At 44.3% G+C, this 20,000-nt stretch overlaps 1 protein-coding gene across 1 annotated transcript in view; it reads right to left on the bottom strand.

Moving 5' to 3' along the window:
- The window catches only part of fstl4 (follistatin-like 4), a 114,993-nt gene that overhangs the window by 37,166 nt on the left and 57,827 nt on the right, over positions 1-20,000 (bottom strand). The gene's annotated exons all lie outside the window — the stretch shown is intronic.

Genomic DNA, 20,000 nt, shown 5'->3' with positions numbered 1-20,000 from the left:
GGAGATCGGGAGAGAGCTGGAGCGAGGGAGCCGAGAGAGACAGCGAGAGAGAGAGAGAGAGAGAGAAAGAGAGAGAGAGAGAGAGAGAGAGAGAGAGAGAGAGAGAGAGAGAGAGAGAAAGATGACAGGAAGTAGGAGGCGTGCGTGTGTGTTTCTATGAAGTGACCGGAGTGGGGAGAGAGGGAGGGAGAGGGAGAGAGAGAAGGAGAGGGAGAGGGAGAGAGATGACAGGAAGTAGGAGGTGTGCTTGTGTGTTTCCATGAAGTGATCTTTGGAGGGAGAGACAGAGAGAGGGAGAGAGAGACAGAGTGAGCGAGGGAGAGAGAGATAGAGAGAGGGGGGGGGGGGTGCATGAAAGCCGCGGTTGGTATGAATAAGTCATTAGAGCTGTCCCCCAGTAGCTGTGAGGAGCAGTGTGTGGCCCCCCACTGTGCGGAGCGAGCCCGATGCTAACGCCTAATTCAGCTAGATTTCAACACCGATTACTGCTAATGAATACAAAGAAGGGTGCACATGTGCCGGCCCGGCACTACACAAGACCTCCGTCAAAATCCACCATCCTCATAACACACTCCAACAGTTCATACACCCACCCACATGTTGTGAGCTCTGCTTAAAGCTGGGATTGTCATATTAAATGTAAGATGATGTGCATGAACCATGGTTACTGTAAGCCAAAAGATTCCGGTGCTCAAGCTAGAATAGGCATTGGCGTATACAGTATACAGTATATACCGTATAACTTGTGACAAGCCATCAACAATATGCAAAGGCAAGACACATGCAAAGGCATTCTACTGTACGTTTTCAGATATGATCAGGAACATGAAAGGTATTCTATGTTCAAGTTTTCAAGTGTGTATGTGAAATCATTGTCCTGTGGAAGAGGCGAGTTGTTATGGAAGTTATTAGTCAAGTGTCTCAATTATCTTCTTTTCTTTTCTGAAACCTCTGGCAACACCATCCCATATCTACTAGGCCTACTCACTCTCTCTCACACACACACACACACACACACACACACACACACACACAGTTTCACAGCTGTTTCTTCAGGAGAGTCGAGGAACGCATGTGTCACTGGTGGACTGTGATGAACTGCGATGCAGAAGGTGATGTATTGAGGCCTTTTATTTTTTAAGTGTGAATGTGCCAAACACTCACATCCCGCTTTGAGATTCTTTATTCTTTATTCTTTATGCCTCTTTCTTTCATTGCCATGGGCGTCGTGTTTTATGGTCTCCACACAATCACTGTAGTCTTCACTTTGAAGAAAATTAAAACAAATACATCTCCCCATGTGTCTGTCATAGATCGTCAAATATACTGTATGATATTCCATGTTAACTGTCAGCATTTGATATTTGTGACAGCACGTTGGACCTAATTGCTAAACCACAGCAATGATGGATAATAATTTAGAACATACGTCACACAAATTACCTCAGTATTTAGGCTTAGAACTGCTGTTTCACACGGGCCTTAATATAATGTGACATGAGGTCATATGCCACCTGGGGTTAGACAATAGAAGAACATTCTCCTCTCTGCATATCCAAACATAAGGTGAATCAATGGCACTCTGAACCTGTTCTTTCCCAGAGAAAAAAAAGCACCTGGAATCCTTCCACGTGCTAATGAACTCTATTTGCAAGGGGTTTACCTGTAGAATTTGGCAGGCTCGTTCTGTGCCAAATGACTGGAGCCTGATGAAACACATTGTGAAATTGTCAGTAACACTGGCACAGTCTCCACTCGTTTACATTCAAAAAAAGAAAAAAAGAAAAAACACCCAGTAATTGTTCCAGGCATCTGCTCAGAGAGGGCCTGCCTCATATGATACCTTAGGAGGTGCTGCCGTCTGCTTCCAATAGAGAACCAGCTGGGAAACTGTAGACTCTAAACCTATTTCTTTAACTCAGGTTATACTAAGCATATAATTGCATTTGCTGCCTAATGAATGTGTATGTATTATTAGGCTTTACTGCAATCACTGAAGCATTTAAACACCCATGTGGACATGCTGTTAGCTGGCAATACTGTTCCATGCAGCTGACTTTATGTGTAGTCATCTTACATAAAATGGAACCCAACAAGAATATATAATTGCATACAACTCCATTCCATTTTTTTTTTACTCTCTGCGACACCCTGGAGTGTCCCTGCTTTTGCTTTTTCTCTCCCTCCCTCCCTCTCTCTCCCTCCCTCCCTCTCTCTCTCCCTCTCTCTCTCTCTCTGTGCCGCCCGACAGAGAGGAATAGAGAGAGTTTTCTTTTGTGTCGGTGCCTCTCTGTTCTCTTTGCCTCTGGCTGTGGTTGTATTCTGTGCCAACCAAATCAGATTAATGGGGAGCAAATTGTTTGGATTCGACAAAGAGCCCTTCCATGCACACAGCATGGATGAAGCACACTGGGCGAAAGTCAGAGGGGGGGGGGGGGGGGGGACAATTCCGGAACGATTTTGGGGAGGTTGCGGGCGGGTTCACGCCAGTCTGCTCATTCAAGCGCGGAGAGAAGACAGTCACGATAAATACACTCTCGAAGAAAGCTAACTAACCCCCCTTCCTCTCTCTCTCTTTCGTTCCCTCACTTTCTCTCTCTCTGTCTCTCACATTCTCTCTCTCTCTCTCTTTCGCTCTCTCATTTTCTTTCTCTCTCTTTATCTCACGTTCTCTCTCACATTCTCTCTCTCTCTCTCTTTCACTCTCTCATTTTCTTTCTCTCTCTTTCTCTCTCTTTATCTCACGTTCTCTCTCTCTCTCTCTCTTGGTGGGGCTGAATCTCATTACAGGCGCTGGACAGGAGAGTAAGAGCGATAGTGCTGAGGTAGGAACACAGAGACAGTCATTAGGCCCCTGCTCTGCCTGCAGCACCTCGGAGTGGTGTAAATGAGAGCGCCGTGTAGGATGAGAAGACGCTGGCAGAAAAGCTGGGGGGGGGGGGGGCTTTTAACCCACGCCCACCCCCCTCTCCCTCTTGCGCCATCTTTATTACCGCGGAGCGTCATCTACTTATCTGGCCTGACAAGGTGCTGCTTGAGATTACCATACTGTTTTCCTGTCCTCGTCCAGGAAGCAGAAGAGGAATGCTAATGGCGGGATTTCAGGGCAGGAAATTCCATTAATCTGAGTGCGTGCAGTTGAAACGGACTCTTTTATCGGCTTGATGATCCCACAGTTTAATGCACTTGATCCGGCGAAAAGGAAAACTTGGCTTGAGTTCATAATCTCACCGAGCCATATAACGACTTTTCACAGCCAGTTTCACAGAAACAGGACAGCCACCGTGGACAGGAGCAATAAAGGAATAACAAATAAAAAAGTATCCCCCACACAGCTGAGATCAGAGGCAGCATTAGGACTATTTCAGAGAGTGAGTACTTGACTGATATCCTCATCACCGCTCCAGGAAGCAGCCTTGCTATGCCACAGGAGTAGTAATGCAATTAAGTGTGTTAAATCAGAGCCCGGCCATAACCACCACGACTGTACCTCCTGAGTCCACACGTATTCTCCTGACAACAGCCTTGTGGTTAAAAAAACACTTCCACACCACATAAAGGATACCGAACCAAAACAATCCTGACGCTGGCACCACACAGCTAATAGATTAGGGGCACACACACACACACACACACACACACACACACACACACACACACACACACACACACACACGTCCAGGTGCTGATTACATTCTTAGCATCCATTTCTCCCCAGCTCTGCAGGGCTACAGTAATGCGTGGTAATCTCCTCACCTCCAGCGCTGGCTCCCCAAGCTGGGCCTGCCGTCTCTGGGGAAAGTGCAGCTTAAATTGCCTGGGTAGCAGCTTTGGCAGACGCCATGAGCCTTTCCCATCTAAAGCAGCCGCCACTGCAGCAGCAGTACAGCCGCAGCAAGCCCCCCTCTCTAAACAAACCGCTGTCGTTAGCCTATGCTGGGCAAGTGGTGACCTTGTCCGGTGTGTGTGTGTGTGTGTGTGTCTGTGCGTGTGTGTGTGTGTGTGTGTGTGTATGTGTGTGATGTCTGAGAGGACGACGCAGGTGAAGACTTTAAAGAAATCAGCAGCGCTGCGGAGAAGCACGGCCATGTTGGAGATGTTGCGTCCTGAGGAGTCATATCTGAGGAGTGAGAACGCGGCACATCTGCTATGTCACCAGTTTAGCAAATGAGTGTAACTGTCACGGTCACTTCTGTGAACATTTTTATTACAGTAATACACATTTTTATAAAACTAAACCCTACCCTGTTTAAAGCAGTGAGGTAGTGAAATCATTTCACTCAATTATCTTGGAATCAATCTAGCTCCACATGGTCAAAAGTCCAACTGTTCCGTATTTATTTACAGAAATCATTTGCTACTTGCTACCCTGAGACATCTTAATCTTACAAACATGACTGAGACCCACATTTTTCTATCTTGAAATAACGATTGCTGTACTAAAGAGACTGTTTATCTCTCTTTGAAACAGCCCCTGTGTGGTTTTTAGTATTGACCCGGGCAGCCATTTGTTCTGTTTTTAAGTTGACCCCTTTTCTGAAAGAGAGTAACTACTAGACTAAAAACTAAGGCACCATGGGACCGTCTCTCTGGTAGTCATTTAGAAACCAACAGTACAACGAACCTGTCCAGAATGTTAATAATGGGTGACGACGGTACATATTTTGAGTCGGGAGTATGCCAATTAAATAATGTGACCAACATCCAACCAGAAACACAGAGCTGCATCTTGAAAGTAATGCTGAGCATGAGAAGAGCTAGCCTGGATGCCAGACCGAAGTTTAGCCCCGCCTCCATTCTTTTTCTGCAGGGAACTTCGGTCTGGCACTGCTCCGTTCAGCTGCTACTATTCGAGATACACTTCAGCTCGGACCAATCACATTTCACAGGGCGGGCTTTACGTGATGATTGACATATGAACAGCAGTGACGTTCACGGCTGCATGCGTCCTCGTTCAACGAGTTGGGTGTGAGACCATGTTCGCTTAGGTTGATTTTGATTGCAACAGAAACGCTATGGCTATGAATGCATAATTTGTTCATGCAGTTTGGCCTTTCGTTTATCTTAGCTATTGAAACGGAGGTTTTATCACGATTCGCACAACTATTTCTGAACACTTAGACCAACGAGGATATGTAGGAATACTTCAGTTTCACTTTCACCCAGTTAAAACAGCATGTTTGGGTGATGTTGTTCCCGTTTGTTTAAAAATGTCTGTTTGCTCGTTGGGTTAACGACACACTTCCCCAGCTGTTCATTGCATACAGTTTGAAGGAATTATTTTTAATAACGAAGGAGGATGTTTTCCATAGCCTACCCTGCTACATATTTCTGTCTTAGATTTCGCAGATACTGACAGCCAATAACTTGTTCTGTTTGGTTTGGTCTATCCAATGAGTGCAGAGCTATCCCCTCCGCACTGTATCGGTTGAATCATGCCCCATAATCGCAGCTGAAAGGAGCAGTTTCAGACTCATATTCTGATAAGAATTGAGTATGACGTCGTCAGGCTAGAGAAGAGCGGCATGGCAAGGGATCGGCCTGACCTGAAGATATCTGGTCAAATGATCCCCTATTTAGAAGTTCACCCCTGTCCACTGAGCGGTCTCCAAGGGCTCCAAGGGACCATGTTATCACATTTCTGCACAGGTAAAAGCTAAAGTGGACCGTTAGCCAGGTATATACTGTACATCTCACATCTCTCATTTTACTCCAATTGCTGTAATCTGGAAACTGTCAACAAGCATGCGCTTGGAATTCAGATTCTAACCTCCCATATCATCATTTAAGCATTCATCCAAGGCTGCTCTTGAGGCAGTTTCCTCTCCACCCTCTAGCCTGGCAATAATATCTATGATAAGAAAAAGCCTGATCTCTCTGACCTGTGGATCAATATCATAGGACGTTATGACAGATATTAATGTTCAGTTAATGCCATCATACTTCCCTGTGCTGTTCGCTGGCTGACATAAGAGACACATTCACTCTGACAGGTAATATTTTAAAGTGTATGAATCATACATAACACATATTTCAAAACATACGTCTAAAGCCATCAAAATAAACTTGGCCAATTCCATCTCCACAGAAACGCACACCGAGTCTCTTAATAAATTCTTACATGCCTGGCTGTCACTCACAGTGCTGAATCATAGTATTACGGTCTCTGAGGTGCAACGTATCGACTTTAAAATGAATCTATTCCTCCCCTGCTCTTCACCTATCTGCTAGCGCTAGCCCTCCTCCTGATTAGCATTAGACTCTGTTGACTCTATTAGCGCGAGCGCTGGAGAGAGACATGCAGTCCTGAGGAGAAGATAATATTCCAGAAGCAGCAACCCCAGCAGTGGCGGCGGTGTCGGCGCGGTGTCGGCAGGGACAGTCGAGATCCCCCTGGAGCCAGAGAGTGCCGCTAGTGTAGCCCTCCTATGACCACTCAGGTAGCTAATTTGAGCACACCGGAGAAGTGGAGTCCATTGACGAAAGCTCATAATTAAAACCCACGGACAAAAAAAAGAAAAGGAATTGCTCTATCTCTCCACACATTCTCTGTGTGTGTCAGGGGAAAAGACAGGTAGGGACACGGAAACAATATGCCCTGCTGGCAGACAGCTCCGAGGACAGGTGAGAGAGAGAGAGCGGGCGTAACCACATGTGTAATTATCAAACATTGTATGGTAGTAGTCCACGAGGGATGGGACCTAACGCTACAGTATGGCATATAACTCTGTCTTATTTGAGCTGACCCAAATATAGTTTGAGCAGTTCTGCCCTGTTCTCCACACAATACAGGGCACATTTGAATAATTCTTTAGCGACATCATGCAGACAGAAGAAGTGATATTTCCCTACAGAACAATGGCTTCTGCCTCTGGTGTAATGGCACAAAATGGCCACGTCATTAGAGAAACAGAGGCATCTCTGCACCTAGTATCACACTTAGTCGCGGGTCAGGCCGTGGCTGAATCATTAGTAGGCTACATTTTGTGATAACTGTCTCAAAAACAGACGCTTCCGCAAAGGAAGACTCCATTTCGATAACATCACTGGCAGAAACTCTCAACTTTCTCCATTTCCCATCAAAAGTATAGTTTACAATTTACAACTACAGTCGCCAAAGGTAGTTCAGCCTGAAAATTGTATATTGCTGAACATTCACTGTCCTGGGTTCAGTGAGTCTGCATTGCATGACAATCCAAAATACACTTCATATATTTTTGGAGTGGTTCGTTCAGTTTTTATAGAGATAAAGGAATGTGTTTCTGCCTCAAGCGGAAGACAAGCCCCTCTTCTGTGCAATATAAAATGGCAACGCTGATATCTCCTGGCAGTATCTACATAATCATGTCACGCTTCTCCCATGAGTACTTGAGTTTCAAGGGAGGCTGTCACTGCATCTCGCTCCCCTCTCTCTCCAGCACTATGGCATCCCCTCTCCCAGGTCCCCTGAACGATCAGTATAATTAATCACCAGGGAAACAGACAGGCTAAAAATACAGCCAATTACCACACCAAACAGAGAATTAAGAATGTAGTATCACTTAGGTCCTCTCGGGGAATAAAAATGGACAGAAATTAATAATTGTCAGATTAATAATTCATCATGCCACGCAGAGCAATCCAAAGACTAACTAATTACACACGACGCACTGGCACAACAACATGCAGTATGCTTTTACATTTTAATCAACTTTTAAAAAAACAAAACAAGACAAAACTTCTTCCATTAGCACAAACTAAAAAAAAATTACAAACTTTGTTTTAAAGACTACATCAACATTAAACATCAATACCAGAAACAAAAAACAACTTATTTTTATATTTCAAATGGTCCTTAGCACACTGAGGGATTCTATCCCCATCAATTGTTTTCAGTTGTTTGGAATACCTCAGTCAGGCTATGCACAAAAGCACTCAGATCTCACTCTGTTAAAAAACTTCAAACGTTGTTAATATGTTTGCTCAAGGCAACACAGGTGCAGACACCACCATTCTAGGATGTCAAGCCTAAAGCTAAAGAAACCATTAGAGATTAAAGGGCCGCTCACACCAAGAACTACTATAACAATAACTAAAAAAAAAACGTTCTTATTAATATGAATGACGACGTTCACACATGAACTATAACGATAACTGCAGGACACTATTGAATATTATGAACAATATTGTTGGGGATCACTTTCAGAGCGATTCTGAGAATGATAAAAAGCTAACAGCCAATCACACCCATCACATTTTAGCCATTGCACTCAATAACACAAGGAGAGACTTTGCTTATCGCTGGTCAGTGTGGATGATTTTATCCTGCTTTAAGCCATGCCTTATGGTTATAGCTGTGGTTATAGTCATCGTTCCTGGTGCAAATGACCCTATACACTGGTCTGTACTATACGCAATAACCACTGCCAGATCTCCATGGAGGCTCTACGAAGTCAGATTTATATGTGTGTGTGTGTGTGTGTGTGTGTGTGTGTCTGTGTGTGTGTGTGTGTGTGTGTGTGTGTGTGTGTGTCTGTGTGTAGTAATTCCATGAAAAACACTCAGCACCAGGGCACACTACACAAGAGCGAAGAGGTTTAGCACCTTTAGTTGGACATGTGATCTCACAAGCCCCGTTTACCTCTTCAGTACACTAGAAAAGTCACTCTTTGCTATCATGGTTCTCCTATTGACTATCTACAGATGATCTGTTTATAAACAAACTATTTGTTGAGATTTTGTAAATGACAATTTACAGTTAAGGTAAGGGTTAAGGGTTGGGTTTGGTGAAGGTGATGTTCAGGGAACATTTAGAAACATCAAACTCGAATATCAGCAAACCGTCTTTTAAACCTCTGGTGGGTCCATATAAAGTGTTAGCCACTAGGCTACTTACAGTAGTCAAGCCTCACTCCAATAAATTACACCTATAATGAGGACTACCAAAATGAAAAAAAAGCTTAATAAAAACTATTACCCATTTGACAAGAAAACTGTGAATTTCATTCTTACTTAAATATGCCCAAGTGACTAGTCCCAGCACACTTACTCTGAGAGTGGGATTATACTGTGAATCTATCACGTTAAACTGACAATTGTCGACCCTCTCATAAAAGTAATTCCTTGCTGTTCAGAGGAAAGTTAAAAGTATTTCAAAGGCCAGACAGAGAAAAGGGAGGACCAAGTTCAACTATCTGAGGAAAAGACCATCGCTGGAGACTGCTTAAAGTCGAGCTGACGCTGCCCAAAATTTAATTGGCAGTATCTCTGGCAATATTTTACATGAAATGCGGTGTTAGATGGCTAATTCATCTGTGCGGTCTCATTGGTTTTCCTCTCATCTGCCGAAGGAAGTGATGTAAGACATTAGAGGCCGAAATTAAAGAACAGTAAAAATAATTGGAGTTTTAGTTCAGGCTGCCCTCACAAGACCCGGCATATGGGACCCAGAGATCAAAGAGTTGAATCTGGTCGCTGCCAGGAGAACAGGTGTCTCTGCCGAGTGTCGGACTACTGACACGGAACGTCTTTGTTCCCACGGTACCGGGAGCGCCGTGCCGTGACCACTGGCATTATGGGAATACACCATCAGGAGAGCCGGGCTTTCCGAAGCCTAATTAGACACAGTCAATGTTATAACAGGGTGCTGATTGATACTGGCTCTCCCGTTAACACATCTTTGAACCTCTGGTTTGCAACTGGGCTCAACTAATGATTTGAGATGCTTTGAAAGGCAATGGTGTTTCTCGCCCATTGGTTTTCCCAATGTGAATGATGGCATGAGGGATGAAGGATGATGAAATGCAGCGATGAAAATACAGGACTAACCCCAATTTGATTTGGAATGCAGAATGTCTTGTTATTTCTGACACACCTGACACAACCATGGCCATCAACCTTAGCCATCTCTAGATATGTCCCTGCATTAAAAAAAAGTGTCAAATCGCACCCTGAGGCAAACAAACACAAACAAGGTAGGCATGTCAGGAAGCATTTGTACCGACCCGGACACACAGTGCTCTGCTTATTCTTATGAGAGTAAACTGTGATCTAAAGTCACTGTTTTCCCCCCGCACACTTGTGTGAGTGTTGCCTTCTGCTCGAGCAGATGCCCTGCTCAAACCTGCTCAAACTGAGGAAACACAGACACTGCCAGTAACCAATCACCTTATGATTTAATAAGGCCCTGACTCTTTGACTTTGTTTATTTTTTGCTCGTGTCTTTTTTTTTTTTTCTTTTTCGCTGAGCTCTTTCCAATCCAAAATTTCAATGGTGTGTGTCTGGGCTGTCGGTGTGCCAGAGGATGTCACCCCCAGCCAGTAAATAATGTATCTCTCTCCGAGCTCTGCTCTGACCCGCAGGGAATTCCCCAGATGTCTCGGCACCTGGTAATACATTTTAAATGCTGCCAGTTGACATGCTTGCTTGCTTTAATTTACAATGGAAGTAAACAGGTCTAAACTGCACTTGTTTGGTGCAGTGATATCCATCCTGGTGTAACAGTTGCCAGGTACTGAGCGGTAACTGGTGACTAAATATATGAACGGATCCAACCCTGTCTAGAAAGAAGGTCTTTGAAAAATATCTGTGAAACGTACGTAAATGTATGGATTGTTATGATAAACGGCACGTTCCTACACATCTCTACAATCCTGGTTGATTTTTCAATGGGTGCTTCACCAAAAGAGGCGCTGATTGAAATAATAGCTTTCTTCTCATCAGACAGGCCACAGAAGGGCCCGGCGTGTCATAGTGAATTATCGTTAATAAGATCTCAAAATTCCATGTGTCAAGAGTGAGAATGTGACACCAGAGGGAAGTTTATTAAAAACCATTAAAAAAGTATAGTTCATGCCATCACAGGAGCCTTTCAATTCACCCCCTTAACTCTTCATATTTGACAACATTAATTACAAGAAAAGTGATTAAGTTGTTCTTTGTGCAATATTCCTAATAATGGATGATCATGATAGTTATGATAATTATTTTAAGGTATTAGCAACGGTTCAAATTAATTTCCTTGGTTTCGGGGCCTTTGTCTATCCTATTTCCAAACGTTCCCCTGGGTTTGTCTTCATTACAGAAGAGCTGTGAGTGAGGAGAAAGAATGGAGGGAAGCAGGAAGTAGCCCATCAATCTCTGCCTAAGGACACTTGTCTAAGGACACACACACACACACATCCCCAATTAAGCACAAAAACAATAGCTGCATTCATGGACACACATACACAAAGACACACACACATACACACAAGCAGATGCGCACACACGCACACACACACACAGATACAAACACATTGTACACACACTTACTTATGAGGACATATATACAGTGGATGCATTGCACCACAACTCCTCCTAATTAAGCACCATCTTCACAGAATCCCCACACAATAAACACAATGGCATAATGAAGCTGATATCCGATTCTTCTTTGTCATTGTCATACATTGTCAAAAATACTACATGAATAGTCTTTGAAAGAGGAACACTTCTTTAATGCAGGGAACTAAAGACATATTTTCTGAGCGCTACTTGTTTTTGGAGTAACTGTATTCTCAGATGTTGGATGATGTAGGTCCTTCTGATGTGGCAAACACCCTAATCAAGTCTAATCTGATCTAATTAAATCTAATCAGTCGTTCTTTATATAGCTCTTACATGTGATGGGATCTGGGAGAACCCTTCACATGGTGCAATTTTACCAACTTGATTCTGTTACCATGCTAGGATGGTGTCCAGGGTTTTGCTAGGGGGCAGTGTCCAGAATGTTATCCGGACATCATGGTGTCAGAATCTTAAATTGGTGAAATTTCACTTTAAGAGGGTTGAAACAGAGCAAAAATCAAGGATGTCTGAGTGGACCACGTGGAGGCTTTTCCTAGATCGCATCACATAAAGTATTTTTCTGCATTGCTGCTATACAAGGTACTTATCAATACAAGAACACAAAGAAGTATATCAATATAATCAGTGAGGGGATGGATGACCTACACATCAACAGCACCTCTGGGTCTCGGACATGAAGCCCCACCTGGGAGATGTAAATAAAAAATGGCATCCCTGACTGTTTGGCATGGGTGGCCACAGCTGTGCTGGAAATGACCAGGTATGATCGCACCTGTCTCCCTGCTTACAGCGGCACCAGATGCTCCGGAGTGTCGCCATCGTGTGAAAACGGGAGCAGTCAGATTGTGACCTTGATTCGATGATTAACAGCTCAACTGGGAGCCATTGTTGTGAGTTGTCGAGAGTTGTGAGAAAGCTGAATTGACAGAAAGACAAGACGACACAACAGAAGGGAGATGATATATAGCGTCTATATAGTGGCTCATCACAGGAGTATAGCTCACAGGCTAATGCTACGTTACCTGAAGCGGCTGAACGCATTTCGGCTTCAACCATCACGACTATTATTAAATACAGCCTCCATCGGTGTCTCCAGCACTTAAAATAAAGCCATAGACAGGCAGCAGAGTGCTGTCAGTGCTTTTGATGGATGGCTTTTCCGCCCGCGTTGTAATTCATTCAGCTACCTGCAAACGCTCGTGTTTCTCCCTTGGCCACCACTGCTCTTCTGAAGGATGGCCGTGCGCTCGCTAGCTCTCGCAGCCTACTGTCCTCGGGCCGCCGTGCACAATCCTATTCATCAGCGGCCCTAATGAGCGCGCCAACACACTGCCGCTCTCTAATGTCTCTCCTCTGCCCCATAGCCAGCTGAAGGATTTGGAGATAATCCTTAAAAATCCACTGCAAGGTGTTACAAGATCCCAATTACCCACCTGGAAGGGTATGGTTCATAAATATCTGTCACGTTAAATTAACTTGCCAAACATTTGGTTGGACAAGAAATTAAGATATAATAGTCCTAGGCCTACTGAAAAATGAACAACTATATTATACCGTACTGATATTAGAAACAATAGGCTACTTTTATGCCATATCATCACATGATGTATGTTTTGAATTAAGAATGTGATAGTTTTGTGCTGTGAAATGGATGGTGAATTAGCTAGATATTTCGCTCTCATGCCTTTTTCCCTGTCAGATGCGCCTTGGCAACTGATAAAGTATTTAGCCTGTAATCATTGGCAGTGTGCTGCCCCTCCTTATGGGGCCCCCTCCTCCTAACATGACAGCTAGCCACATGCTCACACAGCAGCTCCACACACACACACACACACACACACACACACACGCTCACCTCCCCAGAGCTGGGGCTGCTCCTGCTCTGCTGCCTCTGGAAGAGAGAAGCTGCAGGGCACGCGTGCTGTTAGCTTTCTCGCTCTCTCTCTCTCTCTCTCTCTCCCTGTTTTCTTTTCTCTCACTCTCGCCCTCTCGTTTATATCCCTCTTTCTCTCTCTCTCTCGCTCCAAATCTCTTTCCCTCCATATATATCTCTCTCTTTCTCTCCCTCTCACTATCTCTCTTTCTCTCTCTCCTCCTCTCGCGTTTCAAACGGCCTCCCTGTCTGGCAGCCATCTTTGTTCGGGGAGGCCGAGAGGTTCTCGGGCGATGTGCCACCTGCTTTCTCTCTCTCTGTGTGTCTGCTGCACTAGAGAGAGCGTGGAGAGGTGATAAAGAGCAGTGCAGCGTTAGTGCCATTTTTGGCCAATCCATAATTTATAGGCCAAGCGGCACAAATGGCATGGCTAGGGGTATTTTCACATTTCTCACCTGAATACAAACTTGAACTGACCAACTGGAATAATCCTGATGGTTATCTCTATTAGTGGTTCCATTCTCATCGCCAAATTGTCACCTTATCTGCCAAAGAACAGCAGCTTCACAAAAAAAGTTCACGAAAACAGTGAAAGGAAATTCTGGAAAGTTTGCATTGAATAAATTATCATTGTATAGTGTTATTTAACTATACATTTGAGATATCTAGAGACAATAGAAACTCCAAATAAGGATACAGTTTGGGAAGACTAACCAAAACAATTCTCCAACACCATACCAGACAGACAATGTCTCACTTTCACAACCTCATCTCATAATAGTTATTCAGACTAGAGTAAACCATTAATTCAGTGACAAGCGACTGTCCAGAAATGCACAATGGTGCGCTAAAAGTTTAATAGAGTTTAAAAAATGAAGACAAGGACTGAAGCACCACTGAGTACTTGGAAACCATGAGCAGCCATGTTGAAGTGATTCTCTGCCTCTTTCCAAATGTAGTCTATTTGATCTGCTGTGATTAACATGTTGCGTTTGCAAGTCTTTCATGCACTTGCCTTCAATTCCTCTGATAGCTCTGATAAATCAGCATTTTAAATGCAATGCTTCATACAATAATTTGCAGTTTCAGAAGGGAAATTAAAATTCCTAACATAATGACGAGGTTGGCCTTTCACAGTAATTGAGGCTTCAGGGAGGGTAATGGCAAAGAGAAAAAATCTCCATAGACCTTTCAAAAGAGCATTTACAGAACTCTATTTTCCGTGGACAATGTTTTCCCACACTAGAAAGTCTAGAAATTGATTTGTTTGGAGCAGTGTTCACAGTCACACAGCTCACTTACAGGGAAACACTTATGTACAGGGAACATTTTAAGATAAATCATGTACTCAAAAAGAACAGGAACCTCTTTTTCTGACTGCGAATATTGTATATTGAGCCTTATTTTATTCATTTATTTTTCTGTGCTTCTTTATTTAAAAACAAAAAATGTCTGGATGGTTTCCACTCTCGATATTTACGGTCGACTACATGTCTTTAGCTTCATGGCACACCCAACAGGCTCATACCGTCTTGTTTTCAAGCAGGTGGATACTTCACTTTGTCAATTTCCCTCTCGGCAGGTTCTAAGTACCGCTTGTCATTACGGTTGTTTATTATGGCGATTAGTGCCGAAGCAAAGGAGCTGTGAATTTAGGTTATGAAATATTTTCAGGACTCAGCAACCGACTTTACTCGGCACATTAGAGCCCCACTTGGGCTTCCATTGACTGAGCGCTAATTGCCCACATTTGTATTATTTGATATAATCACATGGAGGCGGGAGGCCATTGTCTTTGCCTATTGCCAACCAAAGTAAAAAATAAATCTAACCAAATAGCCATGAAGATCATAATGGCCGGCGCCGACATCGAGCGCAGTGTAATTCTTCGAGCATGAAAAGGGCTTATACTGAAGGCTTTGTGTTTCATGAGTTGTGTGATTTTTTTTTCATTCTCTTTCAAGGGCTTTGTGTCATTCTTCACAGCTTCAAGCAGAAGGTGTCAAAAACACAATAATATTGTGTAAGTGATTAAAGCGAGAGAGAAAGGGAGATAGAGATAGAGAGAAAGAGAGAGAGAGGAGGGGAGAGAGAGAGAGAGAGAGAGAAAAAAAAAAACTTTTCTCAGCTTTCAGTTTTTCTCACTACCACAAAGAAATCTTGGCAGCATCACAAGGCATAATGTTCCGAGAAAAAAAAAAAAAAAAAAGCTTGAAATTCTCACTCATTTTGAAGCCTTAACCTTTAGACTTGAGCACTGGTCTCAAAGAGTGCATCCCGTTCTCTATCTCACAGGCCAGCAAGGTGATGTGGAAGCCAAATAAAAAAATAAAAAAAAGCCAAATTGGAAATATAAATTCGGTATAAATCAGGAATTCATTGTGTAAATATTCAGAGAAAGATTATTACTTTTTTTAACCATAAATGCCATTCACGCTGCAAGCCCGAACGTGCCGCGCGGGTGCCTCTCCAGGTAGCAGGAGAGGGCGCCAGCCGAAAAGCACGCCTCGGGTTCCCACCAGCAGGGGCCGCGTCATGTGACCTCCGACCCAGCGGGGGGCCCCGGCGCCGGATTCAGGGGCCTCTCTCTCTCTCTCTCCCCGAGCCTCGCTGCATGGCTGATCAAAGACGCTACGCAGCCGACACTCAAGCCAGCCCCTCTACCTGCAGGTGCGGGTTAAAAGGAATCCTGGTGCCGTCTCAAAGACCCTGCTTTGGAGAGTGCGAGTGGCAGGCGTATGTGCTTTCTGAACAGGCCGGTTACTTACTTGGGATGCACCGAGCGCCTGGCAGACTAGCTGTGCAGCGCGCCGAGTGTATTTGAGGTTCAAGCCTGATCGTCTAGGAACCCCTTAAAGCCATTAAAATGTGTTGCAGGTCCACATTTGGCTTGCACTCTTTTGTTCTCTGTTGTTTCCAGGCAGCAGCTGCTAGAATATTCTAGTTCTTAAACAATTCTTCATTTGTGTTGCATCATTTGGTTGTTCAAAAATGCCCTTTTTTTGCCCCAACCCAGCCTCTGATTACACATTTGGTATTTCAGCGATAACGTAAGATCCGTTGTTCTTTAACCACACCCTGGGGTAAGTGGTCATTTGTCACGCTCCTAAAGACACCTGCAGCGAGCCTGTGAGGAGACCGGAATATGGTGAATATTTACAAGCATTTGGAAAAAAGGTTGTTCAAAGGTTAGAATCTTCAAGCCTCCAGTTTAATTGGTTTAGAAAATGGAGTTTGTCCAGGCGTTCGATGTAATTGGAATTAAACTCAAGAATAACATGGTGTGAAAGGTGTCAGTCCTGCTGTGTGATTAATTGTGGACGGGAACATCTGTGATGTTTCATTAGTTTTTTTTTTAATACTTTCATGCATAAATAGGTGTGTTTACATATCAGTGTGTTGCGTGTCTGTGCTTGAGGTGGAAGGTGAGACAAAGAGAGAGAGAGAGAGAGAGAGAGAGAGAGAGAGAGAGAGAGAGAGAGAGAGACAGAGGGAGTGAGAGAGGTGTAATATCTCCATGTAAGTGTTATATTATTCATAACAGATTTATGGAGCACTAGCTTGGGAGTAACTAGGACGACAGTTCTCTCATATCTTCACATCTATTCACAAGTTATGTCTCTGTCCTGCATTTCCTCCAGAGGGCTATAAAGCACATTATGCTGTAATATGATATGAATTACCTTAAACTGATCATTTGCAGCCAGACGAGAGCAGTAATGTCACCGTGTCCTGCACGGTAGCTCCCAATGACTCATATATCAGTCTTACCGGCTGTTGACATTTACTTGTGATGTCCTTACCTGCTTGTAAATCTGTAATTAACATTGTTGATCCTTGTGTGTTCCTTAATTAAATCACTGGGATCTACAGGACAGCTCAGAGCAGGTATTGATAATGGCTCTCAATTAATTGTGCTCTTCTTCCATCAATCTGGTTTTCGGCACAATGCACCTGTTAGAGTAATTAAGCGCCAAGCCGATGTTCAGTCAGTCACATAATTGTGTGGCTGACTCGGTGCAGGGAGGAAGTCATGTTTACTCTGGTCCTGCTGTGGCTGGGCTCGGCCTTGGTTAAAATGGGAGGCAGGTCTCCCCAAATAAGCGCTAAGTTCCATCAAGCCCTGGCGTGGAAAGCATATCTGTGTGAGAGGCAGTTCTATTATCACGTCTCAGTCTAAAAGCCATTTCTCATGCCTTGGAGAAAAAAACTCTGTGTGTGTGTGTGTGTGTGTGTGTGTGTGTGTGTGTGTGTGTGTTTGTGTTGTGTTGTGTGTGTGTGTGTGTATTTGTGTTTGTGATTATGTTGTGATGTGTATGTGTGTGTGTGTGTGTGTGTGTGTGTGTGTGTGTGTGCGCGCGCAAGATTTGGGAGTCACTTTGAGATTTTCTATTCTTTGCAGCACTGCACCACCGGGCAAGTTGTGTGCGATGGCCTGCTTCAATGAGTCTGCTGCCCGGCACAGCAACAAAAAAAAGAAAGAAAGAAAAAAAGAGAAAAAAAAATGACTAACTGTATTTTCACAGATTATTGCAGGCCCACTGAAGCCTGGTTCGAGGGTGCACCTCTGGGATGGGGATTCAGGTTAGCAAGGGGGTGGCATCGGGGCAGGCTCAGCACGGAACGGAGTGGGTGGAGCGGGTGGAGAAGAGGGAGGGGGGAGGAAGGGGGGGGGGGAGGCGGCCAGGCAGGCCCCTGGGGGGTGGTGGTGGTGGTGTGGGGGCGGAGGGGCGGAGAGAGGAGAGCTGGAGTTCAGGCTCCAGGGCGGCCGAGAAGAAGTGGTTCAGAAAGAGGCTCCCGGGGAAGTACGGTCCAATTCCTTTTTGTGTGTGTGTGTGTGTGTGTGTGTGTGTGTGTTCTATTAGCAGGAGGCCAGAGTGGTGGGCAGAGTGAGATGGCACTGTCCTCTTTCAGGCTTTTGATGCTGCAGAAAAGGGGAGGGGTAGCGCGTGATTCTGCTGTCATTGGTTGGGCTTTTTCTATGTTGTCCACAGTCAAAGTCAGCCCTGCAATGACTTCTGCTCAAACAGACCAAAAGTGAAAAGTGAAAACCGCTCTGTTGTGCGCCGCTTTGATGTTGCGTTCATTCCATTCTGCTTTGGTAATTGCCCACTCATTTGATCTCCGATTTATGTAAGTGTGTGCAAAATGAAAGTCAACAGCGGCAAGAACAACAATTAGAGCCATTGTCAAATTTGGTCTCATTTTAAAAACTAATTTTGTTTTGATCTAGTGGAACACCTAATGATCTAATTATGGCTTATACAAGAACAGTCGGCTGCTTTTCAGTCATTAGCATAGGTACTGCAACCATTTCGGAAAGGTGTGAGTTTTACCTGTGCTTGTGCAAACACTCAAAATAACCTTTGCATGAACAGCTGAGGAGTAACGTAGCAGGACCGACTCCCTAGCTATTGTGTTCAACACTTAATATTCCGCCAGCTTACAGTAAGGTGCAGATTGCCGCTCTGATTTAGCACGCCATAGTATTCTATCTATCATGGAACTACAAGGACTACGGTACATTGTAAACACTTTCCAAGTTCTCTGTACTCCTTTTTCAGCCTACAGCTTTTTCACTTGGGAAATTAAATTTGGTCGGGACCTCATATACTAAAACGAACATTATTTTTTTAATAGGCAAATAAATCACAGACGCACTCTGTATGTGATGCGTATGCCTAGTGAGGGCAGTAAGGCCTTTCTTATGAATCGCATGTAACATTACTATTAACCACATATCACATTGCTATTCTGTTGGCGAAAGGTCAGGAAAAGTCAACATTGCATACACATACGTGCATGCATTGTGTTGTGCATAGTGTGTAGGCTATGTGTGTGTGTGTGAGTGTGTAGGTGTGTGTGGGAAGGAGTTAAGAGTGATAAAGAAAGTGTGTCAGTGTGTTCGTGTGTGTGTGTGAGAGAGAGAGAGAGAGAGAGAGAGAATGAGCGCATGTGCCTCCGAAGAAATCCATCACTGGCATAAAAACAATAACATGCGTGAATAACTCCCTAAGGCTGTGTGGAGGCCACACGCGTGCGTGTATGTGTGTGTGTGTGTGTGTGTGTGTACACGCATGTGTGTGTGTGTGTGTGTGTGTGTGTGTGTGTGTGTGTGCATGTGGTCTCCACAGCAGCTCTGGGGGATCTGTGCCGGGTCTCTCTAGCTGCATGCCAGGACACCGCGGCTTTCTAATGAGCCCAGAGGCCACACCCCCACCACATATTAGCCACCCCCCCACCACACATTAGCCACGCCCCCACCACACATTAGACACCATCTCTCTGGCGGGACAGACGGGGAGAGGGACGGGGAGAGGGAGAGGCATTACACAGAGGCATTAGACGGAGGTCTCTCTCGGCCCCGAGGGGAATGCTCAGATAATCCCCCATGCCATCCCTCATCCGCTCAGGAGCGCCCCGACTCGCACCGGACACAAAAACGGGGAAGAGACAGAAGAAGGGACAGAGCTAAGAACAAGACCGGCAGGGACGGCACTCAGGGCACGGGTAAATAGATGCAGCTGGACCCACACATGCCGCTCTCCAGCTGGAACTGTTTCCAGTTTCAGTTCAATCCAGACGTAAAACCAAAAATCTAAACGTTTTTTGCTTGCTGCTAACTGATCAAATACACTTACTTTTAATCAGATGCGCTCTTGTGTTTTATGAACTTTACTTTTCATTTACTTTTATTTATTTACCATGAAGTTGTAAACTATTTTTTATTTTCTCCTTTTATGCTCTTTTTTACTATCATTTACTATTCCATGCTTCTGCGTATGTAAAGCTCAATGA

Source organism: Sardina pilchardus, chromosome 5, assembly GCF_963854185.1.
Source record: "Sardina pilchardus chromosome 5, fSarPil1.1, whole genome shotgun sequence".
In the NCBI taxonomy this organism is placed as follows: Eukaryota; Metazoa; Chordata; class Actinopteri; order Clupeiformes; family Clupeidae; genus Sardina; species Sardina pilchardus.
Note: the sequence above shows the minus strand (reverse complement) of the source record. Positions and strands in the feature narration are given on the sequence as shown.